Below are 23,798 nucleotides of genomic sequence, written 5' to 3'. Positions count from 1 at the left end.
GGCCCAGCTGTGGCTCAAGCCTTTACCTTCTTTGAAGCCTGTAGCAAAGATTTGTTTAAGTTGCCACCTGTGTGACTACAAAATTACCGAGACACAAATGACATAGTATATTTGCAAGCCATTTCATGTAGTCATATTAAATGCAAAAAGATTTTAATATGCATCCTCGGTGTATTATTAGGGTTTCATATATTTTTGGTTTAGACAGGGCCAAAAATAGTTGGATATACTTTGTAGTAGATCACTTAGTCTTGCTCTAGAATTCTTTCTTACCTCAGCTTCATCTCAGATGCTTCCTAAACTTCCAGTGTAGTCAGACTGTGGTAATCAATAGACTACTACAGTTAATCAAAGTTCAAGAAGAAAAACACATAGAAAAAATAAGCTTTCTGGTAAAGAAATCTTTCTTTTTTGTCTTTGCATTTCCATGCCAGTCTTTAGTCCTGTATGTACTTATCCTCCATCTGTCCTTCTGCACAGCTTGTTTGAAATGCTGGTGTAATAGCCATTACTTGAGTATCCAGGTGTATCACCATCAGTGTATTTATCCTGATTATCCACTATTACTCTGGTTTTACAGAGAGGAAGGTAACAGAGCTGCTGGCTGCATCACAACCAGCTGATGGATGCTGTGGTATTATGGTCTCCTGATTAAGGATCTGCCACAGTCTCCTTGGCTCCTGCTGAAGCAGCATATGGACACAAACTTGGGCTTCATATCAACAGAAAGACAAGCCATTCAGCTGGGACCTGAGAGCTCAAAAGTGTTTCAGCTCTCCAGTCAAAGAGTGGCTGAAATCTGAATTTAAATCTGCAGCTCCAAATGTGCCAGGGAGCAAGCTGTCAGCTGCTCTGGATGTGTAATGCTTCCAGGTCCTTCTTGTTTACAGAGTTTGTACTTTGGGTAAGTAAATAATTATTCTTAAGCCAGAAGGTGAATACCCAAGCATGACTGACTATTCAAGGTATTGAAGAACTCGCCCAGGAAAAAAGGGACTTGGGTTCCAATCACAGTTTTAGTCAACATTTAATCTAAAACTGGAACAGAGACTAGAAGTAAAGTGTTTCTGTTTTAAGGTCCTTGCTTCTAAGAGAACTATGTTAAAGAACTAAACAAATTTTTTCTCTCTCCCTCAGTTAACTGAAATCCTTCTTGTCCCTTTTGAAAATGTTTTTTGAAAACGTTAGCATCTCAGGTTCTAGTGTTGCTGTATCTGAGATGGGATTTATAGCTGCAGGTGCATTGCTGCTTCATCCTATTGCACTCTTCCTGCCCCTCACACCCTCTCTCCACACCTGATCCTCACTCCTCTCTGGCGCGGCACGCATCAGACTCCTCTGTCAGCCAAGGCATTTCACTCCTGTGGCAAAAATCTGTGCAGGATTTAACATGGTCTGGCAGAAAACTCACTCACAGATGGGTCTGAGGAGTGCCAGAGATAGCACAGCAATCAGTGTGAATGGGAGGAAGGGACCAATGAAACTTGGGAAACAATCTTCCTCTTTGGTTTCTTTTATTGGTTTGCAACACTTCAGGGAATGACATCCCAAAGCAGACCAATTATGGGAAAAAGGTGGTATTTCTGACTACACTCAAAGTTTGCATGGTCAAACTCTTGTTCCTTTTAGCCAGTTTTATTAGAAATGTTGGTATTTTACCACTTCATATTAAACTTGTCTCATATTTAATTGCAATATTTTAAAAATTTGTCTATTTTTCCTGTGGCTGTAGCTGTTTATCAAATTTGAAACAGAGGCATCACTTGAAATTATATTTTAAAACATGTAACATCTATAAACAGGAGTTTCAAGAAGTTACTAATGTGCATATTTACCTTTATGGTATAACTCTGATGTATCAATTTTCACTTGTATGTTTTGAAATGTTTAGAAATTGCTGAAATTTATTATCTGTCTTTAAAAGATTAAGAAACTTAGTCAAAACTACGAGTGTCCAGAAATCTTCTATCCCAGATCAGCAGCTGTTTAGACAAGCTGACTCTTAAAACCCCTTAGAGAAGGCAATACATTGGTGCTAGGAGGACCTTTCTGAATGTTTGTCATAGTCTCAAACTAAATCCAAAATACGGCACTGTACCAGCTACTAAGAAGGAAATTATTATTGTTGTTGTTGTTATTATTATTATTATTATTATTATCCAGGTTAAACAGGAAAATATGTTACTACATTTTCTCTCTTAAATCAAATAAATTATAATGTAATTGTCAATTTCTATTTTGGCTAAAAATAGTTTATTTTTAGTCTTACATACTGACAAAATAATGCTTTTTTTTTTTTTTTTTTTTTTTTAGTTTTCAACAGCAAAAAGCTCAGCCTGTCTTTTGATGTTGGTCCTAGAGTTTCCAAATGCTTACTCTGTAGCAGTGTAGCTCATTTCTGCCTGGTAGCTTCCTCTCTGATAAAAGTATTAGCATCCTAACATCCATCAATCTAGCAGATTAGTCTCCTAGAGCAAGAATTTGTTTCAGCCATTTACGCAGTACTGTCCATTTTATTGAACATGATATTCCCAGGCTACATTTAGTACAGAATTTTCCAGTTCTTAATATCAGATATAGTAACTTCGCTTTGGAGATTACTTGTTTTTTTGGGAAACCAACAGGAAAAGTTCTGCTGATAGAGTGGAATTTTATCCTTTCCACCTGCTCTTTCCACCAGTAAGTAAAGCCAGTTGACCTAGAACTTCACATTCAGTATTTAAATATAGCCAAGTAGTTCGTATTTATTTTATTTAGGATCCCACCTCGCTATTTGAAAATACACTTTTCTTAACCCTACTTGAGTGCAATTCTTTCTTGAACTTAATTTTGGAAGAGATTGTTTACCAGTCATTTTCTGAGTATTTCAGGAGAATATCTTCATATCTCTGTAACTCCTCTTCTGTCTTCAGTGATCAGGCTGCAGTATAACTGTTAAAAACTGCTAAGTATAGAAAAATATCTGTTTAATAGGTGAGATCTCTGAAGGATTTTCATCTTTATTTTGTAGAAACAAACTGGATTTTTTTTTTTTGCTTTTACTGTTACATTGCTACGAATAAGGGAGCTAGTGTTTCAAGTAGAAAAAAAACCCTGGTATTTCCTCACTGTGTCATCAGCTATACAAATAAGATACCTTTACAGATGCCCACGTAAGAGATCTTCTAAAATATGTTTTGTATATTGATACAAAGTATAATTAATAAGTATATATTGTATATACAGTTGCATAATTACTGTTAGAATTCAGGTACAGTTGTATAAATTCTTGTGTTATCTGACACTACAGGTTCAGGTAAGGGCAAATACTATATGCAGTCCTGAGTTTTGGATACCATTGAGTTTTGGAATTACGGATACGTTTTGCCATCAATTCATATCAATTCACATCAATTCATCAATTGGTGTTCAATTCACCAATTCACCAATTCACACAAAGTACTTTTGTGCCCTTCATTGCCTAGGTCTTTTAGGGATTCTCTGGGTCTTGATAGATATTGTCAGTGACCCTGTTGCACAGTGCAGGGTAGAACATACTGCCTTAGGGTGTGAGGTGATACTGCAGCCAGGCTGCCTGATTACAGCAATAACTCACATGTAGTCCAGATTATGTAAAATAACATTTTCTTTTTCATGTCTGCTAAATTCCACTGGTATCCAATTGAGCATGGAGTTATTGTCTCAATGAGTTGGTATAAGTAATGATGGCAGTAATTAGAAAAGAATAGAAAGAAGGAAAAAGTGTTGGAGGAGAAGAACAGGCTTGTCCCCTTCATTGGCAGCATAATGTGAAACTTTACCTCTAAGAAACCTTATGACAGTGATGTTATTTTTAAATGTAGAAGTGTGAGAGAATTATTGCTGTAGTGTGAAACTGCACTCTGTGTCCTCTCTAACATAGGGCTCCTACGACCCTTCTTGGTTTAATCTCTTTCTCTTCTAATTGTCCACTTTTCTTTTGTTGTGGGAGTTCTGATTTACTTCTAGGATGACTTGCAAGCTGTAATTCCCTTTTCACTCCACACACCCTATAAATGGAGGATTTTTGCAAGTGCTTGGCCTCTTTACTCTCCCTTAATTCAAATTCTAAAATGAGATTCTTTACACCTTTGAACAGAACAGTCACCATCTGCCTTCCTAAATCAGCAAGGCTCACTTCAGTGAACTAGAAATCTGTACTCCACTCTTACGACTCTTGGAACTATAGAATGTTCAAAGGCATCTCTGGACATCATCTGGTCCAATTTTCCTGCTCAAAACAAGATCAACTAGGGGAGGTTGCTCGGAGATGTGTCCAGTCAGATTTCAAACATCTCCAAGGTGGAGACTCCACAATCTCCCTGGGCAGCCTCTTCCATGTGCTCAGTCAGCCTCACAATAAAACATCTTTTTCTTATGTTTAATCCTTCTTTACTTCAATTTGTGTACTTGTCCTTTCACTGGGTACCGCTGAGAAAAGTCTGGCTCCATCTTCCCCCAAATGAGAGATGTTCCAGCCCCTTAATGATCTTCATGGCACTGTGCTGGACTCTTTCCAGCATGTCCATTTCTGGCTTGTAGAGACAGTTACCTGCAGTTAGCTGAAGGCCTCATGCAAATCTTTAATTAAAAGATGGGAGAAAATACTTAACAATTAAGAGACTTTTCCTTCTTGTTCTCTGGGTCATTGAAAGAGAGTTACAAGCATGATGATGATACTCTGGAGGCAAACATGCTTCTGTAAATACTCACAAGTAAGAAAAGCAGGCTAACAGCAGCAGTTAGCTGCTCTGTACCTTAGAATGTAGCCATTTCTGACAAAAAATATTCTCTAAATGTATTCAGGGATATATTATACATAAGTTCTAGAGGCTTTTTAGGCAAGACTGTTTTCTGCCTAATAAAGTATTCAATAGCACTTTGTATTTCTTTAGCTGGCAAATAGATATAAATATGCTTGGTTTCAAAGGGAAAGCATGTCTGATATGTATATACTGTATAGGATCAGGAACACTCTCATGAATAAGCCAACAGATCCCAACACAGCAATTCATATAAATGAATTCTGTTCTGTTTTAGAGAAGACAGTACAGCAGCAGAGATGGCAGCCATGGTTATTTAATCACAAATCCTGTGATATTTTATTAGATTCCCTGCTCTTGGAAACTGAATCTCAGTTTGACTTCCAGCATTCTTGGCTGGAAAAAAATTTGAGAAATTGACATGACATTTCGAAAATACAATCAAAAGAAAAAAATAGCTTAATTTTTCCTTCAAGGTGTCTAAACCAAACTCTTTCTCAGATTTTGATTTCTTAGTTTTGAAATGTTCAGACAGGTACTACTGGGCTCAGATTGAAGGGTCACCTCTGCCCAGTTCTGTGGGACCAGGTGCAGCAGCCCTCTGTGGCCAGACTGTCTGATCCTGAGCAGCACTACAGGAGGGCTCTAACTGTTGTGATGTATGATATATAGTATTTTTTGTGTTAGGCATTGGCACACCATTTTCAGAGAAAGGGACTCGCTGGGGATCACACAGTTTGAGGGGAATTCTCCCCACCGTACTGACTGGCAGAGGAACTGATCTCAGGCTTGGCGTACCCTAATGGTCAAGATTATGTTTACAGCTCTAAGGAAGGGAAATCTAAGACTAGTGCTCAGAGGAGGTTGCTAGTATAATTTAAGTCTAAAAGCAAAAGAAACTCATTGTTTCTTGAACGTGCATCTATAATTTTCACAAGATCAATGGCAGATCTTTTATTCTTACATTTTCTTCCTTCTTTTGCATTGCATGTCTGTACATGATAGTGCATGGCAGGTTTTTTCAGTTATGAAGCTCAAGAGTCACAGTTCTGATGGATCTCAAACAAAGGACCTGGTGTGGGCCAACTGAGAACTAAATCCATCTTGCTTGTTTCAGATAGGTAAAAGAAATTCTACATCAGCAATTAATTCTTACTTTTTAATACAAGGCCTCAAGGAGTTGTCTGAACTTTACTTACAGAGGTTTCATCTACCTTTCAGTGGTAGGTGCAGGTGGTAAAACAACTTTAGGAAAATGAGGCAGAATTTTTCATAGAATTTTTGGAATGTACATGTCCTCCATCTCAAAAATGAGTACGTTGTATAACTTTCATTTTACAGTTGAGGAAACTGGAAGGGAAAGTTCAAGTGACTTATCCAATGTCATAGAGATAAATAACTTTGGAAGTGCCTGAATAAGTTCAAAACTCTCCTGTTCCATTTTCTTTCCTATGGACAGTTTTTACAGATAATAGAACTATTCCATATTTATGAAAGAAAAAGGGGTTTTAGATATGCACTACAGTCTTAAGAGAAGAAGAGACTTCTCAAATCAAAGCTTGAATTGAATGGATAATACATGCAAATCAAGGTATTGATTATATGTCTACAAAGATGTAGGGTACCCTTTCCCTCCAATGCTATAACACAGTTTAGTTGTTTCTGACTATTTTTGCTCATCTTTAGAGCAGAGGCAAATGGTGTCAGTATCATTCCTTCATCCATTCACATAGCACTATAAAAGAAAGCAAAGATTTCCAAGCACTTCAATATTTTTATGAGAGGTTTTGGGGTTTAGGTATTCTAATTCTTCTTCATCGGACTAATTCCCTTTCAAATTTTCCTGGAAAATTATGCCCACTAGTTAACATTTCAAAGTTTTGAAACCCCAAACTAATTAAACTAATGGCATTTTTCATTTGTTTCTAGAAAGCTATGGATTATGGAGAACTAGAAGTGAGGAAACAGGCCATATGATTTGCATATCCCAAAGGAGGAGATAGGGAGCTGTGGAAAGGGACTTATGATACAATTGCTCTGGGGTAATGGAGCCTGTGATCTGCTTGAAGGTAGAAAGGAAAGAACCAGGAGAGCAGTACAGGATTGAGAATGAGAGAGAACAAAGTCATGAGGATGGTATGGAGATGTTACAGTCAAAAAGTCAAAAGACTGAGTAAGAGAAAAAATCATTACTAAAAATGGGCATGGAGGGAGGGGTAAAGAGATGGGAAAGCAGTGAAAGTGGAGAATTCTGCTGTTGCCTTCTGGTCAGAAAGTAATGTGAAAGGGAAGTAGACAAAAGAAGATGGTTAAGATCTGGAAAATGTCTGAAAATGCAGAAGAGGAGAAGAGGCTACAGTGGTTAAAGACAGGGGAATATTACCATAACAGTAATTTTGACTTTGGCTCTGTGAGTTGTAAATAATATGCAGCTTCTCTGAGTAGAAGTACATTACTTCTTATTGATAGCATAGAGGATCTGCTTCTACAGTTGCTGCAGCAATATATGAGAGGCAGTTTTTAAAGTTATCCCTTTTCTTTGTTATGCTCTACTGCTTTTTCACATTTACCAGATGCAGGCATCCCTTTGACACAGTAAAGGAAAAAAGACATCCACAAGGATTTATCTCTCACTGATTCCTTCAAGAATTTTGATGGATTTTTCTTTCTTAAGAAAAACCCTTGTTAGAGCACTTTAGATGGAAGTGTATGGATGCTTTGTAGTAGTGATTAAACCATGCCTGTCAGCTAGAAAAAGCTTTTTTAACTGATGTAGCATGGGTCATTTTGCCTGTAATTTGAGGACAGAAACAGATTATACTACCCATTTAGTGCTTTTTTCATCTTTAGAAGAGAAATCTGCAACAAGCCTCCAGTGTGGAGGACTGTTTGCTATACAAAGAAGCAAAGTCAGAAGGTGCTTTGCACTGCAAACTAATTTTGCTCTAAGACATAAAATGAAAATTATGATAAGGTGAGGCATGTATACAGCATACACCCAGATCCTGGATCAGAAACAAGTAATTATAAAACATGAATGATTTTCCATGAAAGGAAGATTCTGAAACAACTAGCAGTGTTCAAAGTGGAGATTTTCCGAAGAGCCTTGTTCCCACAGAGAGCGTGAGCTTTGGTGGTTAATGATGTGCCCAAGTCACAGTTCTGTGTTCAGTAGCCAGGAACCTGCTCACTCCGAGGGCCCCTAAGCAGCACATGCATGCATTGCCCGGGCAGCTCGCATCAGGCCCAGTGGCCACTGCAGAGATGAGCTTCCTACTCCCTCTAGTGCAGCAATTGTGCACTCAGGCACTGCCTGCTACAGCTTTTAAAAAAGGTTCAGTGATATGAATGAAGTTAAAGAAAATACATTTTTGTGATATAAATTGAATCAGTTGGTGTATTGATTTACAAAAATCTCAGGAATGCTGTCAAAAGAAGAATATTTTTGTCAACTGATTTGATTGACGTGATCTTTAAAGGTGCTTATGGGCTTGAAAAGGGGAGCTATCCTGGCTAAAACCAGATCTGAATAGTAATGAGGGGCTGGAAGTTAGAAGTTGAGTTTCTATGCTGCCATAACTGGGGAATTGCAAGTCAGATGCTGATATCTCAATCTCCTGTACAGAAAGTAGAGGAGAGGCCAAAGCTGCAGCAGCTGGACTGGGGAGCTGCCTGCAAGCAGCAAATATGGATTTGGATTTTTAGGAAAGGGAAAATATAGGCCCAGTGTCTCTCACTTCCCTGTGCCCATGCTGGCATCACTTGTGTAAGTGGAGCTGGAGCATTTTTGTATGCAGATGAGTAAATCTCCCCTCCTAGTTATTACTGGACCATGAAAGAACAGGGTGGTAAATTAAAATGTCTTTTAAAAGGTGATAAAAGTGCCTAGTAGTAGCTCTATGTTCCTACTCCATTCAGCCTTTGGAAGACTCCTCTCTCTGCTAGTGCTAGGATCAATACCTTCCCTTTCCACATCAACTGCAGTCCTAAAAAAGGCCCAGAATTGGTGGTATGACAGAGTGGGCTGCAGAAAAGCCAACAGAGCACTAAGAAAACCATTTCCTTTTCTTATGTTCTGGCAATACATTTTATATGGACAAAAATTTGTATGGAAGAGGTATTACAGAAAGTACTGATACCCTTGAACTGCCAGAAATATTTTACATTTCAAATTGAATCAGTGTTATTATATTCTTTCCCTTCCTCAGGTTATTGCCTGTGTGCCTCTTTATAATTCTCCTCCAATCAAATATTTTTTTCTACTTCCAATAAAACTCCTGTCATCTCCCTGGCATTTGGTGGCTGTCTATTGTGGACACAGCAAGGACAGACAGATTTTATTTTGCCATTAGCTGTGACCTTAAGGGTGATTACATTTCCTTTCCCTTCTATTTCTAAATTATACTTTTTCAGGGTGTTTCTGTCATTTATGCATTTAATCCCTTCTTAGAGATCCATTTCTGAGTGCCTAGTATCATATAAGACATTTTTAAACATATATTCTGCTAAATAAATGATCTCCAGCAGAGATCACACATCAAGCATTGGCAACAGGGATGGCCTAATGGTTACAAGATTCTTTGCTTGACTGTTCTCTCCCCAGCTGTTGTCAGTAAAAGGGACTCCTTTACTCCATTCTCCCTCACAGTAAATATTTTATTATCTGAGGCACCTGTTGTGTCACCTCTAAGAACGTGCCCTGGAGGGTGTGGGGATATGATTCTCAAAGGTCCCTGTACATAGCACTTCACAGGGATTCACTACCAAGAGGGACACAAGGTGAGATAGGCAATCATAACTTGTCATCAGACATGGCTTTTGGACAGCAAAACAAAGCCAAACAAAAAAAACAAAAAAAGAGAAGATTTTTTTTTTTTTTTAGTTATAATGTTGTGGTGATCATAAATGCTATTACTTTGGTATCAAAAAGTAAACCATAAATGCTATTACTTTGGTATTATTTTGGTCTTTTTTTACATTGTCACTATTTTCCCACTATCTAGACAGATATTAGCAGTCACTGAGACTTCAAAACTTACCAGGTAGAAGTTATTTTGTTACTTTCTTAAACAATACTTTCCCTCAACTAAACAAGGCACAATATATGTTCTGCACTTCTTTTTACAAAGTTCATCCACCAGTTAGTGGTTAGCATGAGGTTGTTCTAACATTTGAATTCTTTGCACAGTATGTGTCGTCTGGCTTAGCCAGTGAATTATGAAACATACAACATCTGGATGGTTTGTCCTGAGCTGGTCCCACCCCAGTACAGCACAAGCAATAACCCTGGGCCATTCTGAAGGTCTATTATACGTTTTCTTCCTTGCCACTCTCACTCCCTGACAGGCTCATCCCTCTTGGCTGTTTTTTAAAGCCTAAAAAAAACTTGAAAGTCTCAGAAAAGTTCCATACAATGTCACTCCTGTCTCTCCACTTTTTCTGTACAATTTTCCTGTGTCTCCATTGAAGACTGTGGCCAAATGTTTAAAATGGAAAGGATAGCATACATCTACAAGTTCCAGGTGTCCCCAGAAACCTCAGGTACTTAACATCTCAATATCTGGGCCATGATTTCTATATTTATGAGATTCAAAATTCTCTCTGAGTTTTTAATAAAACTAAATTGTGTTTTGCTGCCATCAGAATCCACTGTGATAAAGTGAGATCTGATAAAGCACTAGGAAGTTTTCTCATTGTGTATAAATATTTATGTATGTAAATAGGTGTATGGTTAATTATAACTGACAAGAACAGACTGACACAAACTCAGATCCTCTGTCCCCATGGACAGATACAAGTTGCTTGTTGAAGTGTTGTGGCATATCTCATGGGCTGTGTACTGAATCATTGATTAAATGCTGCAGCATGTGGATAGCTGAAATGCCGGTGACTCTTGAGCAGGGAGGGAGGAAGGAATGTGCACTGAATAAGAACACAGAGAGATCATCTGGTTTGTATTTCTTGTTTTTTCAGAAATTGGTCAAGAGCTGAAAGGTTTCCCTTTATATTTTACTGAAGTTTGAACAGAAACCTTTACTGAAGACTGCACAGGCTGTCTAGCTCGCATATGCATACAGAATAGAATTCCTCACCCAGGAAAGAGTTAGAAAAGGATTTAATAGGAAGATAGGACAAGCTGCACTTGACAGGCACAACAGGCAGTTTGAAAACAACCCTCAAATCTGACTCTTTCAGCACAGGCAGAATCCCTGAATCTGCTTATATATTTGGAAAATATTTGCATATATCTGGCACTTTTGAATGAGGCTTGCATTTTTTTTGTTTCTGGGTTTTTTTTTCTTTTTTCTTCTTTTCATTTTAATTGTTTTTTTACTGCTTTTTTCTTTTTCTTTTTTTGCAGGTAAGCTTATATCTCTTCTGCCAGCTACATCAAAAGAAAAACTCCATTGTACTTCTGCTTTTGCCTTGTAATAGATTTATAGTGTTAGTTGAAGAGAAAAGAACTGTTTAGATTAAATTTACAGTGCTGCTGAAAATCAGGAATGTCTATTTAATTAAAATATATATCTATTCAATAAAATATGAGTAAATGTGTTATAATGTGTAGCTGAAACCACAATTCTTCTGCATGACATTTTTGGGACATAGAGGAGGGGTATTTCCTTTTAATACTTCAGCTTGTTTTTTAGCATGGCATCATGCACTGCTGATGCATACCTTGAAAGAGTATTGTTTTTAAGTGTGCTCTTTTTTGTGGGCTTTTTTGTCATTTCATGATGAAAAGCTGCATAGTTATGATAACAACATACTACCATCATTTTACATGTTTTCTGCACAACATTCCTTTATTGGATGAAGGCTGTTAGACTGGCATTTTTTGAATAATGGTGTGCCATGTGGTCTCCTCCTGTTTTGGAGGGAAGTCTCAATTTTGTCTTTGGAACCCTGCTTCAAGGAAACCTGGAAACAAAAATAGATCATACCAAAACATACACTGGCATGAAATTTTTTCTGGAACTAAACCTGTGAAACTGTTTTGAAATGCCTTGTTCAACAAATGTACTGCATGCATGTCTAATATATGTGGATGTAAGGAACCTGGTAGGTAATTTGCCTTCTGTATAGAAGCAGAGATGTCTACTGATCAAGTGCATAGCATTTTCCCTTCCCTTTCCCCATATATTTTATTTCTATATGTAGAAAAATAGGAATAAAAGAGGCTCATCAATTACTTTTCTGAAACAAAATAGAACTAAAAGACCTCCAAGCAACAAAGTCAGCTTGTGCTCTTAAATATCCAGCATTTTGCCTATACTGAGTTATCAATCTACACGGTCTTGGATACACAGAAATTGGTATCTGAGTGCTAACAAATCTCGAAGTGCCTGACGGGAAAGAGAAAAATATTACACTGCAATTGTTGTTCAGTTTTGTAGTAATTAACTAGAATGATGTCTCTAAAAATTTTTGCAGCTTACTCGTAGGTATATTCCTGTATTGCAAAGACATTAATAGGTTCATTGTTTTACTCATGGAAGGCTTAAGTATAACAGCCTGCACCTTCAGACTTTGCTGAAACCCTAGTGAGCCCAGAGAGGCAGTGTAACTCAGGTGTTACACTCCTGCAAAATTCACTTGTCTTAAAGCCAAATGGGTTCTTAATGCTAAAAATTATTTGCAAGGATGATGAAAGTGCACCTAACTTCATGGTCCCTATTCCAAAGCCCTTCTTGTTGCCACCAATACTTGGCACTGCACACTTCGTGTAAGCTGGGCTGTCAGTCTGTCTCTGGGCTGCCGGAAAGTCCTTGCTGTGCTGGGTTCCTTTAGGTCATTTTCAAGTCAATCTCCCATTTGTGCTATTGCTGCTCATGGGGAACCTGCTGCCTTGCTTTTACTGCCTTCTTCTCACAATAACTCCTATCACCCATATTTCTTCTTACCCTCTTGAGCAGAGGTAGTTGATGGCAAAAACTTTTATTTTCTTTCTAGTCCCTATCTTCATATTCTTTTGCATGTAGCTTGTCTGCTTCTATCACATAGCTGTCTTCTAGAGCTGAGCCTCTTCTGCTATCTTTAATGTATAACCATTCCAAATGACCTGCATTCCAGTGCAACTTGAATATTATACTGCTGGATTAAGGAGCCTTAATGAGTTCATGGAATCATATTGTCTTGTGCATAATTTATTTTAATTGGAATCCATGACAGAAGATGAACACAGGGCAGCTAATGTTGATTTTCCTGTCAACTTTGAAGCCTCCATTTACAAACTACTTAAGTGTTCTTTTTTGCATACAGCAGTGCTGAAGAAACTTATGCACTGGGTATAGCCAAAAGGCCTTTTGCATATTACACATTTTAGGAAGATCCATTAACATATTTATATGGAAATTCAGAAATCATTTTCTAGAGTAGAAGATTATGCCAAGATATTTGAAGACTTGTCGAGTCAACCTCAACTTCTTAATTTCACAAAATTGGTTCTCCATTGGCCTGTATAAATCCTACACTGTTTTTAGAGCCAGCTCTAAATGTGTGAGTGTTACTACCTAAATGCCCTCATAGATTCAGTTGCAAATTACTGTTCAAGGGAAAAAGAGATAAAGGCTCATGAGGTAAAATCATTAATTATGTTGGGTGCACCTGTTGGACTTCACTTGTAGAAAGCCAAATTCAATACTGTTTTGACCATAGATTCAGGATTGCAAATACATAACAGCTGAAAAAGGAGAGGGACAGCTTAAATTAGCAGCTAAAGCTTTATAAGAGGCCAAGTATTAGATAATAGCAAATACTGCAAGTTAGGATGGAGGTTTAATATCAGAATTGGGCTATGACTTCAGTAGCTATGCCACAGGGAATAAGGATAAATGAAATTGAAGAGCATGAGTAAGCAAGTCTGGAGATTCCACAACTTGATAAGCAGGAGGCAACAGATGAGAACTGAAGCAGTGCAGCAGATGTAGGCTGAGGAAGAGCCTCTGGACCCCTCACCAGAAGACCAGAGACTGCTGTGAATTTCTTTAAGATGCATTATTAGAAAGTAGTTTTGTAACACCTGCAAGTGAGAAGTACCAGTTGCTATGGCTTACATTTCAAGTTTCAATTTTAAGATTTTTAATCTATCCTTTTTGATGGAAGAGGAGGTGATTTCAGTCTTAAAATTGCTAAACTGGTTGTTGCTGCTCCTGTCTAGTAGCAACAATGGAATACAGAACCTTGTATTATCTTACTATTTATTTTATTTTCTTTTATTTTTCATATAAACCTTCTTAGAAATAGAAATAGAAATAGAAAAACTGACTTTAGCTTTCACTGTCCCTGTTTGGAAAGTTTGGTCAAAGGCGTATGGCAGTATCCTCTGAACTAAAATAGCTGTCTGTTAGAGTGGTTGAACTGCTCTTTTCTCTTACAGAGGGAATACTTCTTACATAGGTTACATTTGCTTCAGTATCCACAGACAGTAAAATCATCCATCTTTTTTATTTTAAAAACAAAATAAGTAGTCATTAAATTTACCTGTTAAATTTACCTGTTTTACAAGAAACCAAGATGCAAGATATTTTGACAGATGTGACATTAACTACATATGAAATGGTGCCATGTAGGTTTCTCTTTAGTGTCATTCCAGATGAAAACATATGGAAGAGGTTTTTATTATTATTTTTGAAACACATAATTTTTATCCCAAACCTGGATAAGGTTTTTCGCCCTAAGAAATTTGCAGATGTCAGCTGATGGACAACTACTCATAACATTATTTTCTCATGTTTGTTAGCATCAATTTTCCATTAATAAAAGACACTCTGAACATCCTTGGGAAATTTATCACTCTCTGTTTTTTTGTTGTGGATGTATTTGTAATGTGTGTTAAACATGATGTGGAGTAATAGAGTTTGTTTAAACTGATCAGTACCTCTCCACAATCTTCTATTTTATGGTCTGAATATAAGACAGACCAAATTAGTCACTTTACAAAACCAAAAGCCTTCTGTAGTTTGTTTATGTGTGAAGTCTGTGCCTGTCTTGCCTGCTACCCATCTCTTTTAGACTGGCCAGCTACCAGATTTCACCAAGTAAAGGATCTTGTTTCAGCTATTTTGTGAATGCTATTTCAGTTGTAACAATAGTGATTAAGCTCTTTTCAGAACAGAAGAAAACAGCCTCTTCCTCACTGGCTATGCAGCCCTTTTCTCACTAGAATAGTATTTAGGACATTAGCAACCTTGGGTATTAATGTATGCTAGTCAGCTAAATAAAGCTTGTCTTTTATAATGGATTTTAGACCACCTAAGTTTTCAGTTACATGATATGCTGATTTTTGTACTTATTCCCATGACATTTTCTGCAAGAATTGGATCACAACATAAAAAGGCATTTCAGATAGATAAGTTAGTCACCATATTCTTTTCTTTCTCCTGCTCTCAAAATGTTCACCTTAGTTTACTATAGGTATTTGTGAATTTGTTTGGAAAATATTTTCACTACATGAATATCTTGTGAACAGTTTGTTGTGAATATTTATTATCTAACATCTACATTAATTCAGTGTTAATTAGTCATTTGACAGTTTCTCTACTGAGTTACTTTGAATCTTACAAAGACCTTTCACATTCAAAGTATTGTAAAAAATCTAACTCAACATACATTTTGCTACTACTTAAGATTTTGCTTAAATTCTCTATGGCAAATGAAAGTAAGCCTTGATTATTTCAGAACTCAGGTAAACATCAGAGGCACTTTTCTTATTGCTTGGGCAACTCAAGTGATTGCAATCTTCTGACCCAGATTCTCCCTGCAGACTCAGGTCTGTACAACCTTCTTCACCTGGACTCTCACACTGCTGTGCAAAGTCCCTATGGGCTGTGAAGGAGTTGTCACTGTCCACTCCAGAAATGGCTTCATTGCAGCAAAAGACATTTATTAAGTCCTTTGGGATCCTTCCATGTAGGGCCCTGAAATGTAAGGTTTCTTTCACATGCTTTGTAATTAAAGAATACAGTCAAGCACTATTAAGCCTAAGAAGGTATCACTTCAAATTGGGCATTTACAGATGGATTTCTACAGTTGAAGAGAAAAGCTTCATTTGTCTATCTTTGTGTCACCTTCTGGTTTCTGTAAATCAGTGACAGACATATATTTAACACTTACTAAAATAAATAGGGCTTCAAATTGTTGTATTTAATCGCTCATGCTTGATAATTTTGGCTCTATCTTCTCAGTGTTTCTGTTGTCCTAACTGTAAACACTACAATTCTATCATTACAAGGTGTTGTGAGGGTTTTGTAATTGTTTAGAAAATACTTTAAGATAATCAAAGGAAAGAAAATTACATGAGTGCAAGGCAAGGCATTTTAATATGGTTTCTCTCAATATTGGCCATGCTATAATAATATTTTTTCATGGACAATATCGTGAATAAAGTTTAATTTAATCTACTTTGACTTTTAATTTAATTGTTAGTATCTGAAAAAAGTTTGCATTTAGGGACTGTAGATGGGATATCCAGTGGTGGTATCCAGACAGCTGTGAAGGATTTCTCCTGAAGACACGGTACAACAGACTCTGAGTGATGATACTCCTTGTATCCAAGGTGGCCAAAGTCACAACTGCCAGCCAGCACTGCTGGTTTGTCTCTGTGAAGTTAAAAAACCGTTCTCTTGGGACAGGAATATGAAATTAGCAATGCCTTGGAGCTGCTTTCTAGATGTTGGAGGAACCAACAGGGAAGGCAGAGTAAAGAATTTGGCAGCAAATTTGAGGGAGCAGAATACTGAAGGGGAAGACTCTGGTGTTTGCATTTTCAGTGGAAGGCTCACAGAAAAGAATAAATGAGAGACACAAAGGCATCTTGGCTTTTTAAGGCTGAAGTATCTCAGGATACCCTGAGAACAAATTTTCTGCATACAAAATGAATTCTGGAGCCATTGATTATTTCATGTCTGAAATTTTGTCAGCAAGAGCATCAGAGAATAAATATATCAGTATTCTTGTAATGTCAGTAAGTATTTAGTATTTATGAATGAAGTCTCTTCCTCTGATATTGATATATTCGCTGCCTTTTATTGTCATATAGGAAGATTATGCCATTTATGAATCAACCTGCATCTCATCCATCTGCAGAACATCAGAGCATCTTGCCGAGATGCATCTGACACACACAAACATGTGATTTCACTCCCTTTGGTTGTTTTCCTATTTATTACACAACTGCAGCAGCAATTTTTCCCTCTGACTTACTTTTTATCTATAACCACTGGGTATTCTCCTGGATACTGCTGCTTCTTTGCTTTAATAGTCTTTAAGAGTCAGAAGAGAGACTGAAGAAGATACCAGAGCAACTTATGTTCTCTTGGCAGATTATTTTTTTCTGTGTGAGGACATCCATGGCCATTTTAAAAATTATTCAGGTGACTCATGGTATTGAGTAGACAGAGAGCAATATGGTGGAAATTTTTACTGAGGTTTTTGCACATTAAGACTTTCAATGGGAGTCTTTCTGTGACCCTGCAGTCTTTTTCACTCAGATTCTCCCCAGGTATTTCCTCATGCCCTTGAGTTTGAATGTGTCCAATGTTGGGGGGATTTTCACAGGACATCCCATGAGGAATTGACATCCAGAAGTTGACTCTCCAGTTATTAAACATTAATACACAGTGTTCAATACATCTATAGCTCACTTATATGGCATTTGTATACCCCTTCTCATGGATACTTTATGCAATATCACTCCCACACCACCCCTTCCAGTGCTGCCTCAAATTCAGTTTTGGTTGCCAGTCCCAGACAACTGCTTTGAGAACAAATGCAAAGATGTGTAGTTGTCAGGTTTTAATGACTTTTCCTTAAACACACCTCTGTTTCCATTTTGGTTTTCTCCATGCAGTTTAATTCCCTTATTACAAACACCAGTTTTTCCCAGCCTTTTTGTTTCTACACATACAGAAGAGCTGCAGTAGACTCCTAAAACATTTTGTCCTGGGACAATTTCATCCAAGCACTTGATATTGCTGGGCAGTTAGGAGTTGCAATTTGAGAGGACCACCATCAAATTGAGACATGAGACATTCCCATCAGCCTCTGTGTAAGAGAAAAACTTGGATAAGAAAGGGGAAAGCTGGCAGCCAAGTTAGTGCGTGTTGTCAAGTTACCCTGTTGGAGCCTATCAGTGTCAGCTTGTGCACAGAAATACAAGCCCCTTGGTAAACTAAATCTATTAAAACAAAATAGGTGAAAAGTAAGGGGCACACTTAACCGGCTGAACCTACTATTCCTTAATTTTAGCTCAGTCTATTTTGGACCAAGCATTGTTTTTCAATGTTTCAATTAATTGAACAGCTGTGTAGTTCATTAAGCTAAGAAAAATAGTTGAGGTGAAGATTTAAACAGTTTAAGAGCTGCAAGTAGTGGAAACATTACAAACTAGGAAAAGCAGAAGAGAAAATCTAAAAAGAGAATGAAATGGAAACAAGAGACACATACCACTCATTTTGTGCTTCTATACTGATTAGCTTTCCCTTATTTCTTTTTTGTTTTGTTTGAAGAATTGCAGTCCATCTGGCAGAGAGGTGCATCTTCTCTTTTAGTGGCTGATGTAGTATGAAAAAAATTTTAAGCCAATATCAATATTTTAGGAAGTTGAACTAAGACAGCATGTGCCCCCATAGCTCTAACTCCTGTTTCTTTTACCAGAATATGTGTAAATTATTTTAGAATGTTTTATGGCCAGTGATTTTATTTGCATAAGAGCCTATGCAGTTACTGAGTCTTGGCCTGATCTGGTTTCTTGGGCTCTGTGCATGTTCACTGAAGGGGAGCGACAACCAGTAGGCAGCTATTGGCAATGAAACAGGAGCAAGGAATCCTTCTGTGAGTGAAAAAGACAGACTCTTGAGCCTCTGGAGGCTGTGCCCAGCTGACCACACCAGGGGCAGAGACAGCAGCTATATATAGGTGTGGCCTGAGGCTGCAGGGGACCACACACAGGCACAGTGGTGCTCCTCACAAGCCAAATAAAGCTGCTACTGCTGCCTGTGTGAATCAGCTGGTGAGTCAGCAAAGCCTTTGCCAGCAGAGCAGCAGGCACAGAGAAAGGGATGCTAACTGGGTTTCCTAAGTAATAGCTTTTTGTTGTGCCTTTTGGGTCTCAGAAAGTGAAGAAATGTGCACAGTCTGCTGTTTCACTGAGTGATTTCACATTTAACCTGGCAAGTTCTTCAAAAACACGAGGAAAAAGCAAATGACTGAGAAATGTTGCAGAGCTATTGGGAACGTCTGAAGGCATTTGAATAGTGCCAGACATGTAAGGTTAGATGTGTTTGGCTTTTGAAATTTGGAAACTGTCGTCAGAGAGACATAGGAGAATCGACTGGAGTGCTCTGGAAGTATCTACATCCAGGGCAGATGAGAGAAACTGACATCTAAGAACAGATTTAGATGAGAAAGTTGGTTTTGGGGAAAGCAGCATTTTTTCCCAAGGCAGATGGTCATGATGCTGGTTTTTCTTTATGGTCATCTGGACATGGTGCAAGGCCAGTAGTGTTCACCATGTGGTTGTGCCTGGGTTTGGCAGGTGCAGAAGTGGAGGAGCTTGCCTTGACACATGCAAGGTGAAGAGGAAGCAAGAGCAGATGTGTGGGACAGAGCAGCTTCTGCAGCCAGGATGTGCATCTCACTGGGGAGCACAGCTTCCGGGAGCCAGGAGAATGGCAGGCAAGCAAGCCTACAGATCTGGAGAAGGATTATGGTCATAACTGCTAAAGAAACACTGATGTGAAAGAGTGGGCTCTAAAATATGTCTGTGAGAGTAGGAAACACTGTTTCACTCTCTACCATGCACACATCTTCCTGGAGTATCCCATGCACATCTTTGCATGGAATAAAAACGTACCCAGGCTCAATCTTCTCATTTGATGGTATGTATGCAGCTCCTTTGCAATGTGGCTTAGGACCTTTGTTCTCTTTGATTTAGCAATACTGAAATAATTTCCCAGCTTACACCACCTCAGCTGCAGAGAGGTGGAAGTGATATTGGTAACTGACATTCATCCTCAGAGACAGCCATAGGAACATAAAAGCAGAGCCATTCCCCCTGCAAACATCTGCTGCCCTAGCAGACCTCTGATCTAATTTGTCCTCACAGCTCTAATCCTCACAGGAACTCAGAAATAAAACAAATCAAATGATTAATTTTCATAGTGATCCACAAAAATAATAAGAAAAATAAGAGCTGTTGTACTTAAATGTTTGTCTACAACAGTTCTGGCAACATGACGGAGCTCAGTTTAGATCCCATGGCTGTAAACAGCAGAGTGATTCCCCTGGCCCTTGATCCCCTTTTTCCTCTTTGCTGTTCCTGGGAAAGCAGCTAGAGAGCAGGCAATTGTGGCTGGCAGTGGCTGCCTGTTCTCAGCTGTTATTTTGCCAGGATGCCCAGCTGCTTTCCCCAGCACGCTGGACTCACTGTGCATAAGCAGAGTAGGACATGGGCACAGCTTGTCCTCTGCCTTCTAGATCACAGAGTGGCAAACAATTGCCCACAAAGAACAAAGGTTCACAAAACCTCCTCTCATGCCTCTTTTCCTTGGTGTGGGCAGGGCAGATTTGTTGAGGACATACAGAGTAATGGGCACACTTAGCAAAAGCAGTGGGCACAGTCCCCATGTGGCAAGCTCAGGCATGTGGTAGAGGGGGCCAGTATGCATGAGGTCCATGGCCCTGGATCCTCCTGGATAAAAAGTCAACATAGGTTAACAGAAAGCTAATAATTTTGCTCTTTCTTTGGCAGTGGTTGCAGAAAAATGGAATTGTCTTGCTTATGAGTTGTGTGATTAGCAAGTATTTGAGTGTTAGCAGCATGTTCTGAGAAGCTTCTCAACCTCATTAAACTAGACCTAGGACTTGCTTAAACATTTGGGTTTACTGGAAGCACAAGGGCTTTAGTTGGCTGCAAAGTGGTAAATTAATTCAAAGCTGAAACTACCTTTCAGCTTCAGACAGTGTCATTTGCATTCAAAAACAAGGTTGTAAATAACACTCTTCCAATGTTATTTACCAGCAAATGTGTGATATTATTTTAACTGAAAATTTGGGAAGCCTGCCCAACATGAAGCAGCAAACCATTTCTGTCTGAAATAGATTATTCTTTAAAGCTCTGAAGATTGGAAAGAGATTTATTTTCTCTTGAACAGCTGCTACTAACAACATAGATGGCAAAAAATTGCTTCTTTATTTTTAGAAGAAAATTATTACTAAACAGTTGTAGGCTTGAAAAAATAGAACTGAGGTCTCCAAGTATTTGAATTCTCTGACCTGAATGATGTAATTTTTCTTAATTCTGGTAAATTATTTAATAGCATTATTATTATTTAAACAAAAGTCTTAAGACTTTGAGTTTTCCTGCCTGCTGACTTGTAAAAGGGATGATGTTTTATTTGGCTTTGAGATTTTAAAGAACACAACAAAGGCCTTGGACAAATTCTGCAGAGCAGCTAAGAGATACCTACGCCTGAGCTTGGAAAAGGTGTAGGAAGTGGATGACAGTTGAACAAACACCTCTTAAATTGTTATATTGCATGAGGAAGTAGATAAGAGCAGTTAAAGGTGGCAGGGCATTGCAGCTGAGATTGTGAGGTAGGAGAGGTCTGAGATAAAGGACACAGATATGGGAATACTGACAATAGATACCCAAACTACTCATTGTCCTCGGACTAGGGTAGTTTGTCAGCTGTCCATGGGCAGTGTACCTGAACTGCTGTTTAAACTGGAGTTTCAGAGGTGCCACAGCTGTTTGCAAGCAGAGCTGGCCCAGGTCCCCAGGGTGGGTTAGCTCCCACCAGCACCACATAAGCACAGCACAGATGTGGCCCATGCTCTGGTGTTTGAGGAGCATCACTTAGTAACTGTATGGCAGATTAAATCCATTTTTCCTGCACAATATATAACCACCATGGGGCTCTTATTTCTTCAGCTGATTTCCATCGCACTTGACTTTCTTTCTCTAGCAAGGCAGCCACACTGTCCCCCAGACAGTGCTTAATCTACTATATACTGCATTATCTCCAGAGCAAAAGTGCCTGTGGAGAAAACACTAGGCATAAATTAATTTTGTGCCATTTATTTTGCAGATGTGTGTTTGCATGTTTCATGTATAGATGAAGTGAAGTTTATAAGGGATTTAATGCAATTGCCTGTGGCCCAGCTCTTGGAAAAAGCTGAAGGGACTGGCTGAAGCATGCATCCAGGACCTGCATTTACGAGTTTGCAGTTTCAGGCTGGCCTCAGTCATATCTGGAGAACAGCATGTGTTCCAGACACTGTCAAAGGCAGCAAACTGCTGAAAAAATCCTGCCAAAGCAACAGCTGAAGCAATGAGAGCTTTCAGTTTCTTACAACTCCATTTAACTGCGTGCTTAGGAGCAACTCATTAAGTAGCAAGCAACCATGTGAGTGGATGCCAAAGATTAAAGGAATCCTGTCATGAGATAGTGGTGACATTTGCCTGCTGCCTTCCAAGTGACAGTGCTTGCCAAGCCCGGGGGAAGCCAGTGACAGCCCACAGTAGCAGCATCAATTTAAGCAGCAGATTGGCAGGAACGGTGCCTGCTTTGAATGGGAATGCTTGAGCCACGCTCAGGGTAGGTCCAATTTGTGAATCCTGTCAAGAGAAAGAGTGTTACAGAAACCAATTACCTTTTACACACATTTTCATGTGTGTGTACACATCCAGGTGGATCTAGCTCAAACAAGACTCTATAAATCAGTGCCTGCAGTGGCAAGCACGAAGGGACAGGGGCTGTTGTGCCACTGCCTCAGAAGTGAACACAGGGAGCAGTTCTCTTCTACTTCACAAGTTCCTATGACTGTTGTGACCTGATGGAAACAAAGAGCAGCTCTGAATTTCCCACCTGTGGGAGGTTGGAAGGCATTCAAGACACCAGCAGACTCATCAGGACATCTTCAGCCCTATGAAGCCTATGGCTTCCCTGTGCTCTCTGAACCCCAGAAATTCCAGGCTTCACTACCTCTGCACTACCTGTGTGACCTGGCAGAAGGATACTGATGTCTATGGAGTTCACTGGCCATTCTAACAATCCTGCAGGCTTGGTAATCACCTCTCATCCAGGAAGACTGAGAGCACGGAAATGGACTTTAGCACAATTTAAAAAAATTTTGCAAGAGGTTTCTTTTTGTGGTTGTTTTTCTGGTTGTTTTCTTTTCCCCCTGAAGTACTATGCTGCTACTACACAGAAAAGCCTTGCTGAATTTATAAGAAATATGCCTTACTGATGTTTCTTACAGTTAGCCTCAGGAAAGTGGAGCTTTTTTAGTGTTCTTATTGAGATGTACTGCTCGAGAGAAATAACCTGGAAAAAGGCCATGAATGCTATGCAGCTACTTATATCAAAGAGCAGCACTGCAATTAATAAATCCCCATTAACATCTCTCATTCTAATGACTTTCCAACATTCATAGAAATCCCAACCCTTCTCCTCCAGTTACTGTTTTTATGTACTCTCAGTTATTTTTAGGAATTTCAAATGCTCAGTCCCAAAGTCCCAACATTGTGTAAAAAGTCCTTGTTCTTGCTTTGTGCAGCAGAAGGTATTAATTTAGCTTAGAGCAAGAAATCTTGTAAGAACTGTAGGCTGGAAAATAAAGCCAAATTGCATGGTTGCTCAGAAAAGGGTAACAAGGTCTTTGGAGATTATACTACCACCTAGAGAGTGAAAGCAGCTACTTGAAACAGTATGTGCATAGCACAACTACAAACTCCATTTTTTCTTCCTGGTACCTGTTTGTCTTCTAACTTCTCTGCCCTGTTTGTTACATCTTGTATTCTCAAGATAAAGATATGCCCAAAGATGTTATGGAATTGTATAAGCTAAGGTAGTTGCTAGAGACCAAGCAAGGGGAAGTAGTTTCCAACTTCCACAGCTCTTTCTGTTCTGAAGTCTCTGAAGCCCTTGCTTTGTTTTTTCAGCTGGTTGCTACAGATGTCTTGAGCTTTAGTTAGATTTTTCTGCATATATGAAACAGAGATAAGAAAAAAGA

The 23,798-nt window shown here is 38.7% G+C and overlaps 1 long non-coding RNA gene across 2 annotated transcripts in view; it reads left to right on the top strand.

The window, feature by feature from the left end:
• LOC113459595 (uncharacterized) overlaps nucleotides 1–23,798 on the top strand; it is a 70,533-nt gene that overhangs the window by 5,550 nt on the left and 41,185 nt on the right. Inside the window, exons 2-3 of one of the 2 annotated variants that reach the window (XR_003381000.2) lie at nucleotides 581–904; nucleotides 11,143–14,094. This is a non-coding gene — a long non-coding RNA (uncharacterized LOC113459595). Of the gene's footprint in view, nucleotides 1–580; nucleotides 905–11,142; nucleotides 14,095–23,798 lie in introns of those variants that run through there. The other variant, XR_012580804.1, reaches the window with a different exon arrangement.

The sequence above is a fragment of the Zonotrichia albicollis genome, chromosome 6 (assembly GCF_047830755.1).
Source record: "Zonotrichia albicollis isolate bZonAlb1 chromosome 6, bZonAlb1.hap1, whole genome shotgun sequence".
NCBI classification, from domain to species: domain Eukaryota; kingdom Metazoa; phylum Chordata; class Aves; order Passeriformes; family Passerellidae; genus Zonotrichia; species Zonotrichia albicollis.
Note: the sequence above shows the minus strand (reverse complement) of the source record. Positions and strands in the feature narration are given on the sequence as shown.